This window comes from Physcomitrium patens, chromosome 24 (genome assembly GCF_059467195.1).
Source record: "Physcomitrium patens ecotype Gransden chromosome 24, ASM5946719v1, whole genome shotgun sequence".
NCBI classification, from domain to species: Eukaryota; Viridiplantae; Streptophyta; class Bryopsida; order Funariales; family Funariaceae; genus Physcomitrium; species Physcomitrium patens.
Genome location: NC_143433.1, coordinates 11,347,417 through 11,365,725, shown reverse-complemented (window position 1 = coordinate 11,365,725; position 18,309 = coordinate 11,347,417). Strand labels below are relative to the sequence as shown.

The window sequence follows — 18,309 nt, the reverse complement described above, 5'->3', positions numbered from 1 at the left end:
AGAAGGTAGAATGTTATCTTTTTTGGATCTTCTTTCTTTTACAACAAATATTTATTATTCTTTATCTTAATTTTGATGGATGTTGTCAATGAAAAGCTTCAACTCTCTTTGTTGCATTTGCAAGATTTTTTGTTGGCTCCCATATGCATTCATTAATATCATCTTTGTACCAATGAACAAGATATTCGAACTTTTTTTGGTGTCACCTTAAATCTAAAACTTCTTATACCTTGAATTCTTGATTATCGTCCACTTTTATAGAAAGAGGTGGTATTTATCTTCTTCCTGAGATATTCATTGTCTTATATAGTTCAAAAAGAGACATGAAATAAAAAATAGATCTTCATAGATTTCAATAGATATAATTGAAATGCAACAAGATAGACTTATTTATTAATAAAAAAAAAAAAAAAAAAAAAAGAATCAAGCCTACAATAGTCTAACTTGTTACAAATAGAAGTAGTCTTGATATTACAATGGAATAAACATATCTTCTCATCTATATTGAATTATGGTTATTCTTTGCAATAGGCATTTGTATTAATTTTTTGTTATTCTTGAGCTCCTTTTAACTGTGCCTTTATTATTACATGTAGCTCTTACAAACGATTTGCCAAATCTTTTGTCATAGGATTATTAACTTTTAAAAAGTTAAAAATATCAAATTGTAGATGATATTCATATTTAACAAAGAAAGATATTTTTTGAATAAAAAAATATATTAAATTATTATACATAAATTTTACCAATAGCAAAAAAATTGTCCAATCATCTTGATAATAGTTGATGGTACACTTCAAGTATTACTCCAAAACTTAATTCATTCATTTTGTTTGTCTACCAGTTTAAGAATAAAAAGCCAAAGAGAATTTTATATCTATCTTTAAAATCTTGAAAAAGATTTTTCAAAATCTTAATATAAAATAAATCCTGCTATGTGATATAATATCTTTAGGCAATCTATGATAGCAATAGATGTTATTAAGAAAAAGCTTAGTTGTTTCTTCATTTGTGATAGATTTTGTACATAATACAAAATATGTGATCTTGATAAAATAATATACTACTACAAATATAGAATCATACAAACTTGAGATTAAAAGATCTATAATAAAATCTATAGAAATAGGAGACTATAATTGTTTTAGAATAGATAGTGGCTAAAAAATTCCATAAGATCAATAGCAAAGAATTTTGGATCTTGAATAAATATCACATAATTGTATAAAGTCTTTAACTATCTTTCACATTTAAGGCCACCAAAAATCTCTCAATATTAGCTCCAAAGTCTTGTTATGTCCAAAATGTTCAGCTGTTGAAAATTCATAATAAGTTTGTAAATACATAATTGTGCACCACTTTTTAGAATGTATAATTTTCACTCAAAATAGAATAGGTTGTTTTTTAACTCAAACTTCAAAGTATCATGAGACTTAGAAGAATTATTCTTGATATCATAGAATGAGATGACATACTTAATTTGTGATAATATTGCACCCATGGCAAAGTCTAATGCATCTCTTTCTATGAAAAATACCTTGAAAAAGTCAACATAATATAAGATTGGTGCAAAATGAAACTCCTTTTTTAAAACATCAAACAATACTTTGGCTTCTTTACTCTACTCAAGTTTATCTTTATAAGTCAAATGTGCAAGTGAAGCTATAACTTGAAAGAAATTCTTGATAAAGATCTGATAGTAATTGGCAAAGCTCAAAAAGTATTGCACGTCTTTTATTGTTTTTGAAATCTTCTAATGTATGATAGTTTGGATCTTCTTTGGATCCACCATTAGCCTTTTGTTAGAAATGATGTATGCTAGGAAGCCAACTTGAGTATTTTAGAATACACACTTTTCTAATTTGGCATATAATCTTATATTTTTAAATTTTTATAATACATAATGAATATAAACTTTATTTTCTTCTATGTTCTTATAGTAGATTAAGATGTTATCTAAATAATAGACAATAAAATCATCAAAAACTCACAAAAGATATTATTTATTAAATTTTAAAAAATAGTTGATATATTTATGAATCTAAAAAGCATGAAATTATATTCAAAATATCCATACCTGGTTCAAAACATAATTTTTCATTCATCTCTTTTTTTAATGTATATCAGATTATATACTCCTTATAGATCTATATTTGTATAGATCTTTACTTAATTGAGTTAATCAAGAAGTCCTAAAATTAAAGGTAGAAGATACTTATTCTTGATGGTGATCTTATTCAATCCTTGATAGTCCACACAAATCCATAGAGACCCATCTTTTTTTTTATACAAATAAGATAAGAGCTCCAACTTGAGATTTACAATGGCATATGAAATTCTTAGCCAACTTCTCATCAATATATTCTTTTAATGCATCCAACTTATTTTGTGATAGGAGATAGATTGGTCCAAATGTTGGTTGAGTTCTTTCAGGAAGATCAATAGAATAATCATAAGGATAATGATTTAAAAGAATATTTTTATTCTTCTTTTCAAAAATATCTAAAAAATCTTAATATCGATTAAGAATACTATTTGAAATTATATATTTCTATTTGGCTTATAGAATTTTAGATTAAACTATCAAAAATATTAAATTTATAAGAAATTCAATCTATTTGAATGTTATACTTTTCTAACAAAGATAATCCTAAAATAATCAAATTAAATAGAAATCTTAATGTGCTAAATATTACTATCCTATTATGATCTTTAATCGCTACATCTAAAGGAACAATATTATATATACCATCTCTAAAAGATAGCAAATGATCATCTATGACTTCTACATATATGAGTTTAGTTTTCTTGACTAATAATATCTCTTATTTTTTGACAAAATCTTCATCTATGAAACAAGTTGAGATTCCTAAATCTAATAAAGCTAAGACTTTGTGATTTTTTGGTTGTAAATAAACTTCTATTAAAAAACAAGGTGAGTGATTTGAAAAGAGAATAAGAACTTTATTAGAAATTATATAAGATTCTAGCTACACAATTTCTATTGTATCTAAAAAAAACTCGTATTTCAATGCATTATCTTCTTTGGCAACCATGCTTCTTATTTTTTAGTTGCATTTTTTCTTTGGATATTATTGAGTAGTGTATTTAGCTTTTCCATAATATAAGCACAAGCCTTCTTAACATTGTCAAGTCTTTTCCTGCTTTGTGAGGTATTTAAAATATATCGTATCAATTTGCATTGATTTTGGCTTTAATGAATAAATTTTTGAAAAATTTGAAGCTATTGTCATCATTTGATTTGTTTCTCTTTAGCCAAGTCTTTTTTCTTGACATCTTTTAAATAATTGATTATCGCATGCAATGATTTGAGTAATAAATTATTCCAAAGATTTTTTCTTTGATATTGTCAATAACAAATCTTTAACATTATTCTTTAAGCCATATTGAAATTAATTGATAAAGGCTTTGTTATTTTAGTCCACGTTGTAAGGAAGGTTTTGGAATTTAGCAGCATATATAGTAGCTAATTGTAAACTTAACCGTAAAGATAAGAGTTTGGTCTCTGCTTCTTTTTCCTAATCATTTTTTCCAAATGTGGGTGTAAATACTTCTAATAATGAATTCAAATCATAAAAGAGTTGTGAGTTCTTTTCTATTAAAGATAAAAACTAAAAGAGAACACTTCTTGATAGAAGTGTACCTATAAATCCAACTTGAATAAATTTATTAGAGTATTGAAAGGGATGCAATTATATTAGTATTCTTATCAAATTTTCAAAGACATAAATTTTAAAGAAAGAAATCTTTAATACACTCTTGTGTCACTAAAAAAAACTAGAAAGTTACTCAAAGATGATATGATATTAAACTAGAATAGCTATTCTCAAAGACAAAAAGACTAAAAAGTCTTGAAGCAAGGCTAAAGATTAGAAAGGTATTAACAAGAATGCAAAAGTCTTTATTCTTATCTCCATACATACTCTTAACTAGGAGCTATGTAGCAATGTTTAATAGGACCTTCAAAACATGTTGACTTTATAAGACACATATCTAAACTTGCAAGGCAAGTTTTTTATATGTGTGTCACATAATTAGCTTGTTCCGTAAAGCTACCAATACATGGTTAATTTTTTGACTAAATTTCTAATCTACCAATCAACTACAAATACATGTAAAGTCAAAACATCTATGAAGCTTTTAAGAAGCTTCTTTAGAAGGTATTATGAAATTAATTTATTTTTATCTAATTTTACTTACTTCAATTTAATCATATAGGTATTTATTAAAATATATTTACATATCTATGATATTATTATTGGAACTTCATTAAAAAAAAAAAATCAAATAATAGTTTTTTTTATACATTTGATCTATAAAGACAAATTTGAGTGGAAAAAAGAAGTCAAAATATCTTTTGAAGCTTTAAAGATAACATTTATTTTTGTATCAATCTTATATTGTGTCAACTTTTTCAAGGCATTTTTTTATGAAAATAAATGCATCAAACTTTGTCATACATGCAATATTATTAGAAATTGGAGCAAATGACAAACTCTACTTATTGGCTTTTTATTCTAAGAAATTTTTAGCACTTGAAATTAATTATAAGATATATGATAAAGTTCTTTTTTTGATTATAGATTCATTTTAAGAATAGCATCATTATCTAGAATGTGCTTATAGTCTAGTCATTATACATACAAATCAAAAAAATCTTGAGTATTTCACATTAGCACATGTTTTGAATTGTAACCAAATTTTTTGGAGCATGTCTTTATCAAGATTTGATTTTAAGATTACTTATGAATTTTAAAAATAATAAGTTTTATCAAATATCTTTTATAGATATTTTTATTTGGCACCAAAAGAAAGAAATGAAGCTTTTTATTAATAAAAAATAATTTTTTTAAAGTCAAAATATTTTGTCTTTGAATAATAAAATAAATATTCACTATTGATTCAATCTTTCTTAAGCAAGTTCAATCAAGTATGTCCTGTGATCTTCTTATTTATGATATTAAAAATATTTCTTTTAAATCTCATAAAATTTTTAATTTTAAGTTTAAAAATAATCTATTCTATTTTGAGGGATGATTCTATATTTTAGAATCCAAAATAGGATAATATGTTCTATAATCTCCTTCATGACTTTTTAATAGTCAAATATTTCACATACAACAAGATTTTGGAGCTGATGTCAAAAGATTTTTAATGGCTTCAAATATGAAAGGCAGTCAAAAAATTTGTACAATCATGTAACATTTGTTCAAAATTAATTTTTTTTGTTATCAATCTTATAGATTCTTTTAGACATTATCTATTCCAAAATAACCATAGCCTTCTATTTCTATAGATTTTATGATGGAACTTTCAATCTTATATTTTTATGATTTTATATTTATGATAGTAGATTATTTTATAAAGATGGCATATTTTGTACCATATATAAAATCTACCAAAGAATTTAGTTCATTGATATTAGTATAAATCTAGAAGTTAACAAAGAATCTTATAAATATAGCACAAAAGGTTGATGCTTTTCATTGACTACATCCATCAAAATAAAGATAAAAAATATCAAATCTTTGCTATAAAAGAAATAAGATTTAAAGAAGATAGCATTCTACTTTCTATCTTTATTTATAATTTTTGTATTTTTGTGGTGCTAAAAAAATAGAGAATTATTATTTGTTAACTTATTAAATGAAATATTGTAATTTTTATTACCTTCAAGATGATGTAATAGAGATGAAGATCTTCAAAAATGACATATTCTTTCTTGAATAGATGGTAAGATATAACATATTTGATATCACAACCTTAGAAGAGGCTTCTAATATTTGGTGATTTTATTAGAGATAAAAACAACTCTTGACAATCTATTAAATATTTTATTCATAGGAAATTACAAAGGCTTCAACAATAATCAAATAACAATTTAGTCTTTTTTCCATAATAAGAGATACTATTAATGGTTGAGAGGACCTATCAACTACTTTCAAAGGAAATAAAAATTAGAGTATGTGGCAAATACAATTTGCCACATTTTAAACTTCTTCAACACATGATGATTGCTCTTGTGGAATTCGTTCTTAGAAGGCAAGGTAATATCATGAAAAAACATATTTACTTAAATAAAAAATACTAAGTAGAAAATAAATGTAAATAGATTTGATATTATCTTATGGCAAAGATTTTTAAAAGCTTTATAGTTAAGTATATGATTTATACATATTTATAGTTGGTTAATAGGTTAAATACTTGATGAAAAAATTAGCCATGTGTCACATGTATGAATAGCTTGTGGTATAGGCTAATGATGTGGCATGCATATAAAAAACTTACTTATGAATTAAAACATGTATCTTGCAAATTCGACACATGTTAGAGGTCCTATAGAATATCACTATATAGGTCTTAGTTAGATAGTATATATAGAGATAAGAGTAAAGCCTTTTTCACCATTATCAACAACTTTTTAGTCTTTAATCTTATTTTAAGACTTTTTAGTCTTCTTATCTTTAATAATAGTTATTTTAGTTTAATATTATATTATCTTTGAGTAATTTTTTAGTTTATTTGAGTAATATAAAAATTTATTGATTATTAATTTTTATATTTTCTATCTAAGTTATTTCCATAAGAATTATCTATGGTAGTTTGTAGAAGTCTTATTTGCACTTTCAATAGCCATTAGATTTGCTTTAGTTTAGAATTAATCTTGATATTAGGCAAATTATGTCTAAGGTATAAATGAAAGTCCTCATAGATCCTTCTTCTCCTAATAATGTCAAAGAAATATTGATTATATATTATGTAATTACTTTTTGCTTGTCTTTTATAGATAGTTGAATTTTTTTTTACTAAGCCACTTTTTTATTTCTTTTGCTATCATAGCATTTATTACTCTTGCCACAATTAAGAAGAAATAAGAGACAAATAGACATTCTTGTATCATTCTTCTTTATATATGAAATAAAGTTGAAAAGATACTATTAAGTTTGATATAAGCAAATATATTTTTTTAAATTAACCATACTATATTTATAGATTTTTATAAAAAAACTAAGTCCTTGCATTATTTGAAATAAAAAATTCCATTCTACCATATCATATACTTTAGAAAAGTTCAACTTAAGGAAAATGAGAAGTTGTCTTGTTTGCTGTACCTAAGCTATAGTTTCTTTCATAAGTACTAATTTATCTAAGATAAATTGCCATGGTAGAAAAAATGATTGATTTGGACATATAATATTTATAAAAATAGTTTTAAGTCTTAATTGTAAAGCTTTATCATAGATTTTGTATTCCATATTGAGCAAAGTAATTAGTTTCCAATTTGTAAGTATTCTTCTTATATCACTTTTATATAATAGAGCTATTATTCCAGTTATAATTCCTTATAGAAAATGTCCTTTACTAATGTTGTGTTGAACCATTTTGAAATAATTAGGTCTTATTAATCTCCAAAAAATTATGTAAAATTCTAAAAAAATACCATTAGGTCCTAATGACTTTTTAGTTACTATCTTATATAGTGTAGTAATAAGTTCTTTTAGGATAATGGAAGCTAATAGTTTGACCTTTATTTTTATCATCACTTAATGTGTGATAGCTCATACTGTTTGATTACTTGTCTTCTTAGACACTATTATTGATAGTTGTGTGATGTATAAATGACAATAATATAAATTATAAATGTATTCCATTGTGACCTAGCTAATATAAACTTGTTCAATTGTATCTTCCAACTTGGTTATATTAAATGCATTGGATTTCTCTTAATGAACTTTAAAAAATTTGCAAGAACAATGATCTCTAACATGTTTTCAATAGATGTGGTTGCAAAGAATCTATTCATTGACTCTACTTGTATCAAGACTTTACAACCTTCAATGCATGTAGAGAGCTCAACTTGTAAATTTTTATTTTTAAATTGTCTTTATAGGGCAGTCATTGTATTTTTAAGTTGAGCCCGTAATTCCAATTTAGCCTATTTTTTTATTGCCATGAGTATGCAAAAAGATTTATAATATTTGATGCATTATCAAATTCTACCATAGAATAGAAGGTTATCATGCACTTCCTATATGTACTTGATTTGTAGTTATATCTCAAGTAGTGTTAAAAATCTTGTCTTCATCTTATATCTGGATAGCCACAACTGTTCTTGTATTAGCTAAATTCTTTTCTATATGAAAAGATGATCAAAATATGTATAATCTTTTAGTATATAATAGTCTAAGGATGATATTCTTTACCTTCTAATTGATTGAAATGTGTAAATCTTATCTAACCTTCCCATTGCTCTTATTTTGTTACATCAAGAATTATCTCAATTGTATCTTATTAGATTAGAGGCTAAAAATCCATCATCAATATTTAATATAGTTTTTAGTAATATAAATAGTTATTTTTTTGATCCATAGGTAGTAAATTATATATATTAGATTTATTTAGGCGTGCTTCTATAAAGTTCTAATCATTGACTAGAATCCATCAACAATCTTTAGGCAAAATGCTATTTAATTTTGTCCACAATTTATAGTACTTGATAGGAATTAATGGTACATAAATATTTAATACATTGATATCCTATCCTAATAAGTTGTAAAAGTATATCTACTAAGCATGACTCAACTTAGTATGCTATGATTTTTGTATTAAAGTTGTAATATTAGAAGCAACCTACATGCATATCTTTTGCTACTTGCCTCTTTCTTTGATTGCCTAGTACAATATACCACAACTGCTTCTTGCCTCTAAAAGATTGTATCTAGTCAAATTTGTCAATGCAATGTAAGTAATATATTGTTTCTAAGCTTATGCTTTTAAAAACAAAGTATTTCAATGTTGGATATCATTTTTTTGATATAATTATAAAATATTGTAACTTTTTTTAGGACATTTGTTCCTTGGATGTTTTACAATAGAGTTATAATGTTCATGCTTGTGATGGAAAAGAAAATTTGTTATAAAGTTGGAATATCTTTGTAAGCCATCATAGGATTTAACTTGCATTATTGGAGTAATTACCTAGATCAATGTTATTTAGATGTTTTGAGTTGTATGTTGTGATGAACTATAGCATAATTGAATAGTCACACATTGATAAATGAGCTAATAATATTATTTTTTATTTTTTTGGCTACAGATCCATTTATAAAAAAGAGGGGTGCGATATGCAATCATTTTTTAATTCATTCACTTTAAAATTCAAAGACTTATTTTTAATAAGTGAAAGATTCTTTTTGATCTTATTTCAATAGTAAATTAGATCAATCTAAGAATTGCAGTAGTGAAAGCTACTATATTTGTTTTAATAAAAAATGACTTTGATAGGTTATCTTTATTTAAGTTCATATTAAATAATAAATTATTGATTTTTAGCTATTCTCATATTTCTATGATGCTTGGATCTATTTACAAAATTTCCGCCCTAGACCTAGATTTGCTTATTATTTCTTGATTTGTCATCATTGCTCTAGTGATCAATGGCATTGTACTTCAAATTCAATCTATTCTATATTCATTTTATTTTTCCACTAGTAGATTAATATCATGCCTTTGTAATGTAAATTTAATACCTTCGATAGTCGTATCTTATATTATTGGATTAATTAATTTTAAAATAATAGTGGCTTATGTATTGTTTAGGGTGATTCTTATATCCTCTAGTGCACCATTAGTGTATATTTGTTGCCTTATTATAATGTTTGGTTCTCTTCAAATTATACTCGATGATCTTTCTTCATATACAATTAAAAGGAGATGGACAAAAAATCCATATTTTAACGTGCATTCTAGTTATTTTTAGCTTTATAAAATTTATTTATATCTAAGAATTTACTAGTATTTGGAAATAATTTCTTTCTTCATTGTACCTCTATAATATGTCATTGAGTCCAATATAAACTTATTTCTTGACCTAAGCTTGGTTCTTGTGGTTATATTTTTATTGAAATAATTCTTCCTTATGAGGCTATGCTTGGACAAAATAAATAATGAAAGCTAATAGAAGAACTAGTATATATCAAAATTAGAGTTTCTTATCTTCTTTCTTACATATCTTGTCTTTCATGATCTATAGATGTAACTCATTGTTTTACTCTTAACTATGTTCCAAGAAATTTATCCACAGGCAACAGGTGGGAGGTAGATAATTACACCTTCTTTAAAATATATTACAATTATTACTTCATATTGTTCATTTTGTCACACTCCTATTAAGCCTTGCACTCCTTCATTAAGTATGTTATAGAGATGCATTACTTGCATCTTATCAATAGATTATTATAATTGACTTTGATGAGGGTCATGTTGGTAGCAATTGGATTATTGGTACCCATTGTGAAGTTAAAAGGAATCCCAATTTTCAACACAATGCAGAACTTTTGATTAGTACTAATGGCATTGCCTCTTTGCTTTCCAAGCACTGGTCCTAAATTCTATGCCAATTCAAATGTGCTACTCAAAAATTCATCTGGTATGAATTTTAGGTTATTCAAATTAGCATTTTTATTCTACAAGTTTAGTTAAGTTAAATCCTAAAATCCATAGTTGCAATATACAAATACTTGAAGATATGTAAAGTATGCATTAAAAACTTTTGTATGGCTGACTTTGCTTTTCTAATCACTTGAAAAAATCCATAGCCTAAGTCTCGCCCTAATTTTAATTTTTTAGAGGTGTCCTTGCATAGATTTTTAATCTATTTTTACATAGATTTTAGTTCTTGTTTTTCTCCTACAAAATATGCAATGATTACCTTCTTTTGATAATATTCCATTTCAGATTTGATCTTAGCTTCATTAAGTGTCACTTGCAAAATCCTATTATTCAATAGAAAATCCTTATTGCTATGAGACAATCCATTGGATAGAAGCTCACTAAGACATGTAAGTATCAAGTGGATGTCTACATATTTTTTCATTTGCATCATGGCTACTACCAATTTTGACTTAATGCATAGTTGTATAATGTGAATTCTTGCTTGAAAATACAATGTGCACCTAGTTATAGAAGGTAAGTAGAAAATGCAACAATAAGATCCTATCAAATCTAATAGAATCTTAAATAAATTCTAAATAATTCTTAATAGCCTTAATCAAATTTTAACCAATTCAAAGAAATATAAAAGAAATTACAAAAAAACATAAAGAAGTCATAAATTAACTTCAAAAAAAAATTAAATCCTTCAAAAATATTAAAAATAAAAATCCTGAATAAATCCTAAATAAATTGTAAGTAAATTCTAATCAAATCTTAATATAGCCCTAAATAAACTTTAATGAAATTCTAAATCTTAAATAATCCTGAATAATCCTAATAAAATCTTTAAAAAATCTTAATTAAATCCTAATCAAATTCTAAATCTTAAATTAAATTTTAATTAAACATTAATTAAATACTAATTAAATCTTGAATGAATTCTAAATCCTAATCAAATCCTAATCAAATCTTAAATAGTTTTTAAAAAATCTTAAATAAATTTTAATCAAGTACTATAGATATTTTAAAACCTCAATAAATATTAATTTAACCATTGAACTTGACTCAAATTTCACTCAAATTGTAATCAACATATAATTAACAAGCTCAAAAAATTTGAAAAGTATCAAATTTACTAATTATAAAAAAAAACTTCCAAAACCTCTTAGATATTAGCCGTCATCTTTTTCCAACTTAAATGTTGATCTTCCAACAGCAATTTTTCTTTGATGAAATGTTTAATTGCTTCAAAATTTAGTTGGTGCATAAATTTCTAAGTCTAAATGACTTTCACCAATCTTTGATTTAATCAAACTATCAGATATTATAAGATCACAAAAACTCTCACTGATCCTAAATTTCAATTATCTAAGACCATAATCCACAAAAACTCTCACAACCTTCAATCTTATTGCTCAATTGACATCAAATTTTTCACATGTATTTAAAACAAGCATAGTAACAAATTGACAAATTTTTACCTATAAATATGCTAAAAAATTCACAAAATCATCAAATTTATAAACTTATTTTTATTTTTCAAAATCTAAATCTATTGAATACATCTCTCTTTGGAAAGCCTTCAAAACCTCAATATGCCTTCAAATCACATAAAATCAACTTTCAAAAATCCTCTCACAAATCTTCTTCTAAATCCTACTCTCCAATCAACCAAAGAACTCTAGTCATTGTGGATGCATAGTTTTGTGCCTTAGGGTCTAATTCTGACTTTGGTTCACAACTAGTCCACTTTGGATATCAATTCTTCATATTTTGAAATGATTTTTGCTAAAAACCTATTCTTAATCTCTTCTTTAAAATACTTATATCAATTATTTATCTCATCCACTTTGATTTGGCTCACTTATATCCCTACAAATTAAGTAAAAGCTTCTTCTTTAAGAAGGCAATGTTAGCATTTATTAATTTTTACTACCTCCTTATTTATTATCTATATTTCTAAGATAATTTGCTAAAACATTTTTATTTAAGCTCTCCTATAATATATTCTCTTTTTTTGTCTTTCACCATATAATTGTACTACCATATGACAACACTCACCCCTAATCACCTTTTCCACCTTCTTTTTTTCTTCTGATGCTAAAGGCAACACTAAGGCATGTGCTAATTGCAAATTCAACAATGCTCACCCCTAATCACCTTTTCCATCTTCTTTTTTTCTTCTGATGCCAAGGGCAACATTGAGGCATGTGCTAATTGCAAATTCAATGCAGTCATGTAAGAGGCAAGTGACACCATCAAAGATTTGTTGGGCTTGTATGCAAAGAATGTGGCAAATAAACATTTGCTTGTGTACAGTCTATTGTTGAGGCAAAGTAATCTATTTGCTTCAATGAACAAACCCTAAAACTATCCCACTTAAAGTATATGGCCCCTTAGTGACTAAATGCAATGTGTGAGGCAATTTGCAGAATTATTGCTATTCTTCTTGGGATTGGACTAGAGCATTTGATTGGATCGAAGTGAGTGCATTTGCCCTAACTCACGTGAACACTTCTCGCAAGGGCAGAGGATCTCGCAGGAGCTTCATTGAGATCTGTTCCCCTTGGTTGAATTGGCAAGACTATGGATGCTGTTGGAAAGGCTGTGCATCCGAAAACCCTTTGGCACGAAAATTGAGCAGATTCATTCTGAACAAGAATGGTGAGAGGGGACCTAAATTTGGATTCTCAGGTGGATCTTGTCTCGATTGATGTGCCCCTCACTCATAGACAGATCGAAGGAGACAAGGTCATTGCAAGAAAAGCAGTCATTTGGGTAATGATCGCTCACTCCACATTGGACTGCACCACATCGAATTCCTCACCGATTCACCTTGAAACCTTATTTAGTTGATGATTGATACTGCGTTTGTTGCAGATGATGACATGACATTCAATTCCTAGTGGACAATAGCCAGCGCGTCTTCTACACGATCCAAATAAATTTGCCATGTTACATGCAAAAGTTGATGCTGTGGTCGGGGCAAAGCAAACAGTTTTGCAGCGTGACATCCACCGGCTCAAATCTGTGCAGACTGTAGATCCCATACTCATCCCCTCACGCTTCTACAGGTTATCAACAAGTAACGCGAGCCTTACAATTTAGTTGGGTACTGCATCCCAGCTGAAATACTAGCTACATCTAGAAGCGACATCTATCCGACATTGATACTGGTTCGAACTTCAGCTTTGAACTCATGTCATTCCGCATCGGACGACAGATGTGTCCAGATGTAGTGCTCATGATGCAGCTAATTGTTGCAAGTTTCGCTCATTTTAAAATATAGAGCAAGAGAAAAAGTTGTATAGTTGATCATGTCTCAATCCCACCAATAGATAGTTGGTCTCATCTTTCCAAAATGTGATCTGATGCTGAGCAGGAAGTCTTCCATGGCGATAGTTAGGGGCAGTGCCTGCTCAAAAGTTTGTAGAGCCCATACCCTTTGAATTAAAACACTGAAATGCAAGATTACAGTTGAGTTCGAGACAATGTCCGGTGTGAAGAAAAGTAGGCGTGTTGACCCGCATGTCAAATACTAAATACTCTACCTACTCAGTTTCTCAATATAGTTCTGTAAAGTCATCCCATAGTTACTGTGGATATCTTGACTGCAACTGCAAACCGGTTGTGAACGCCAAGATTGTCTACATCTTTTCATGAATATTCTACCCTTTAAATACGAACAGCATGATGGAATCCATTGACACATCTCAGAAGATTGAAGTTCCAAGATCGGTGAAACCTCCGATTTCACTCATGCATGTGATGGTGCACTAGCTCTAGCGGCATTTACAGTAGTCTTTCATGCGCCTTTCCTCTGTAATGACCTCAAGAAGCGATACCCAGCCAGTGGCAAGCTGTTTAACACACAACACACAAAACTATTCAGATTCCCCACATCAGATATGACTTCAACTTTACAAGTCTGGTTGGCATGGTTCAAAAGTCATATCACTACTTAAATATACTCTATCTTCGACAGCGAAGAACTGTAGCAAGATCCAATGATGGGCAGATCCTGATAGAACAGCGCTACTCGAAATACTGATCTGTGAGGTACTAAGCCAGCGAACCTTACGTATTCTCTGGTTCAGACGCATGAAAGAAGTGCATTCGATCTCACCCCAATGGTTAATGATACAGAGGGGAGCTTTTTGTTGTCGTCATTGCATCAACCATTCCATCTTCTTAAGTATTTCATTCTTCGGCCCAAGAGACAAAAGAGAAATCTAAATTCTTCTGGGAATAATACAACTGATGACTGTCAACCACGAATATCATATGCCTTACTAGGGGCATAGAAATGAAGTATTCAAATGCAGATATTGTAACCTGAGTTCACGACACCGAAGTAGCTAAGGGAAGAGGCACGAGTTGTCTTCATACAGGTGTTAGTGTTAAAATGCTGTCAACGTCATCGAGCAAAACGATCCGATCCCCACTCCCGTATGAGTAGAGCAGTACACGCTATAAAAGTAGACTGGTCCAGAGGAGGATGTAAAGTTCACACCTCGAGACCACAGTACATTAGAGTTTCAGGAGGAATTGATGCAAGGGTGTAGCATAAACACTTCTACATCTGATCGGTCATCCTTCGAAAAACCTGCCGCAGCCACCAACGAACTTGTCACACCAACTGAAAGAAAAGCTGTTGATTTACTTTCATGAGTCATTCAACAATATTGATTCTAGAGTATAGGAATTCTGCGCACCTCGTAAAATATAGAATCAAGGGAATCGCTGCATCGTACATACGAACCAAGGACTGCCGTCGATATTTCCAGGTTTCGTTTGCACAGATGATGGCAGTTTAAACACAAGATAATCATGCTCAAGGATCCTAGACAGCACAATGGTATATCCATATGAACAAGAGATAGGAGTTGGATTAAGGTGATGAGAAGCAAATAAAAGTATCTCTAATTAATAGGGCAGGATTATCTTCTGACAGAGTACCCTATAAAAAGGAGCTCCTGTGTCCCTTAGTTTGGCAGCAATTGATCCACTTATTCGACAAATACAAAAGAGTACCAGGAACTTAAATCCACATGAAGTGGTTAACTTATGTTTTTTATGACTAAAAAGAAAGGTTAATAACAGTAATGCACAAGGATTCAAAAGAACGAACCCACCATGGAGTCTCAGAGCACTCTACACATACGGTAGACCTTGTAAAAACTCGTCATCGTGTCGCGAAGGGTGTGAGCAACCATCATCTTCGTCTTCACACCACCGTGCATCGGCCAATCCTTCAGAATACGTCTTTTTCATGCCGTTGTTGCCACCACAGTGATTCCTTCACATCATGTGAACTCCTCGAAATACTTCAATATCCCATGCGCAAATCTTGCAACACAGGTCATAAAACTATAAGACAACATACTCACATAATGTATAACATGAAAGTATCTGTAAAGACGTGGAAGGAATGAGGTATATCGTCACCCCCATGGTTCTCTCCAGCTACTATGCTCGCCAACTACATCAGGAATTCAACTATGGCCCAGAATCCTTTGCTGATGGTAAGAAGATACTCGGAATAAAAAGATCACCAGTGATGGTAAGTGAAAAGATCCATCTTAACTTTGGCACCATTAGTTGAGCTGCCTGCGGCACTTGGGCAGGCCTACTGGGTCAATCGCCGCTGCATCACCAGCTTCTTCGTCGAATGCCCTGCAAGTATTGCGAATTGCAATCCAACCACGATCATCACATGCGGAATTACAATAATGGCAAAACTACGGAGGAAGTACGTGTATTTCTCGCAACTATGATGAGACCCAGGAATTCCTAGTGTGACAGGTTTCCGATCAGTTAAGTTTCACAGATTTCAAAAACTTTTTGACATAAGCACATTACAAAAAAAATTGAGGCACTTCATGCAAAACCTTTCAGTGGAAAGCTACAGATGAAGTTAGAAACACTAACGTCATTGTTCATGACATATGAAAACATCACGCTGTCAGTGATCCCATGCTCTTCAGACAAGACAGTTTTACACGTCACACTTGAGTAAGACCCCCATCCTGTGTGTAAAGAATTGTACCCAAAAAAGTTGTCAGAAACGACGACGACTACCTCACCTCACGAAATTTAACCACACATCAAAAACCTGTTCCTGCAACAATCCTCCATCGTTCCAGAAGCCACGACACACTCCTCTTCCCCGCTTCACCCTTAATCTGCACCAACCCCACTACCCAAGTGCCAACACATTAAAAATAAACCCAAACAGGAGAACCCAGATTCAGAACATAACTACAAACACAATGCAAACTTTCCATGTTAAAAACTCCCTCAATTAACTTGATTATCACATACTCCCACACACACAAAAATGAAAATAAGAAGGAAAGAAAGGAATTGAACAGGGACATACAAGTAAGCGTCGTTGTTCTTCAAGGGAGTTCATGTTCTCCACCTTCCTCGGCAAATCCATCCGCTCCTACTCTCCTCTACAACTGCGAAGAATACAGTCTATCACGAGCCCTAATCCATCAAAAATCAAACTGGACAATTTGATACAACAATCAACAAGATCTTCAGAGAACTGTCTGTCAAACCAGACAACACAATTCACACAAACGGCATCGTTAAAAGTGAGTTGGGGTGAAGCCCAGCAAGCTTGTGGGATTAGTCTTGCAATGTGAGGGTCTTATAAGACAAAAGATATTGTAGGAATAAACTATAAAGCATCCATGACTTAAAGTTTTGTCTTTTACTCTCTTGTGGAACACTAAGAGATGATCTAAGTTTCGAACTTAAACAATTCATTGGAAGAGAGTGGAATTGGATTAGTTCTGAAATTGCTTTGGTGTGCTGATTGCATTGTGTTTCTAGAATGGTGTGCAAGAATTTTAATTAGATCAACCTATGTTGAATGAAGACTAAACCAAATTATTATTATTATTGTTATTATTGTTGTTGTTGTATATACAAACATATACAATATATTTAATAATATATTATAACCAATCATATTAAGAGTCAAATGGTTAGAATGAAGATATAAACGAAATTATGTGTTTTCAAATGGTTAGAATAGATAGATAGATAGATAGATAATGTGTTTTCAAATGGTTAGAATGAAGATATAAACGAAATTTATTTAGAATTTTAATATATATATATATATATATATATATATATATTCATAAATTCTTCTTACTTTTTATTATCTCCAAAGTCCAAGTTTTTGTAAGGAAAATTTCTCCACAAAGCAAAAATATATGTGAAAAAATTGTACTATGGCTTTTCAAAGAGGCCTTCTAAATATAAAATAAAAAATATAAATTTAAAAACCAATTTAAGATTACAATATCATAGCAATAAAATATTATATATATATATATATATATATATATATATATGTTCTTAAAAAATAATTTATTTATATATACACATATTAACAATTTTATTTTTAAATCTGTATTTATTTAGTTCAACAAATAATGCATATGGCACTATCCATATTTTTACATGTTGTTAAATAGTCATTTAGAGTTTACAAATTTTATATTTATATATATATATATAGATATAATACTATCAAAAGTCTAACCAATTGACATCATGTATCATTTTTGTACCATATGTTATTTTTTTATTATATACCATTCTAATATTTACATTCCTATCATGTATATATAATATAAAAATTGATAACAATCATTTTTATTATTATGCATGGTAGCATGCTATTCAACACATTCTAAATTTAGGTCTGAAGTTATTTTTAAAATCAAATTATTATATCTTCAAGTTTGGAATTAGAATATTTTATGCTCGTTTTTTATAAGAGAAATCTTGTATTAAAAACTTAAATTGTTAGATCCTAATGGATAAATTAAA

At 29.0% G+C, this 18,309-nt stretch overlaps 1 long non-coding RNA gene across 14 annotated transcripts; it reads right to left on the bottom strand.

Moving 5' to 3' along the window:
• Window positions 1-13,848: 13,848 nt before the first annotated feature.
• LOC112276888 (uncharacterized) lies at window positions 13,849-17,135 on the bottom strand. 14 transcript variants are annotated; one of them, XR_016500571.1, is made up of 7 exons: window positions 16,838-17,135; window positions 16,542-16,654; window positions 16,011-16,131; window positions 15,591-15,804; window positions 15,171-15,298; window positions 14,582-15,061; window positions 13,849-14,315 (listed from the first exon to the last, which is right to left on the bottom strand). It is a non-coding gene; the product is annotated as an uncharacterized LOC112276888 (long non-coding RNA). The 14 variants fall into 14 exon arrangements; XR_016500569.1 differs by having other exon boundaries at window positions 14,791-15,061; window positions 16,043-16,131; window positions 16,838-17,104; XR_016500570.1 differs by having other exon boundaries at window positions 14,791-15,061; window positions 16,838-17,074.
• Between the last annotated feature and the right edge of the window lie 1,174 nt (window positions 17,136-18,309).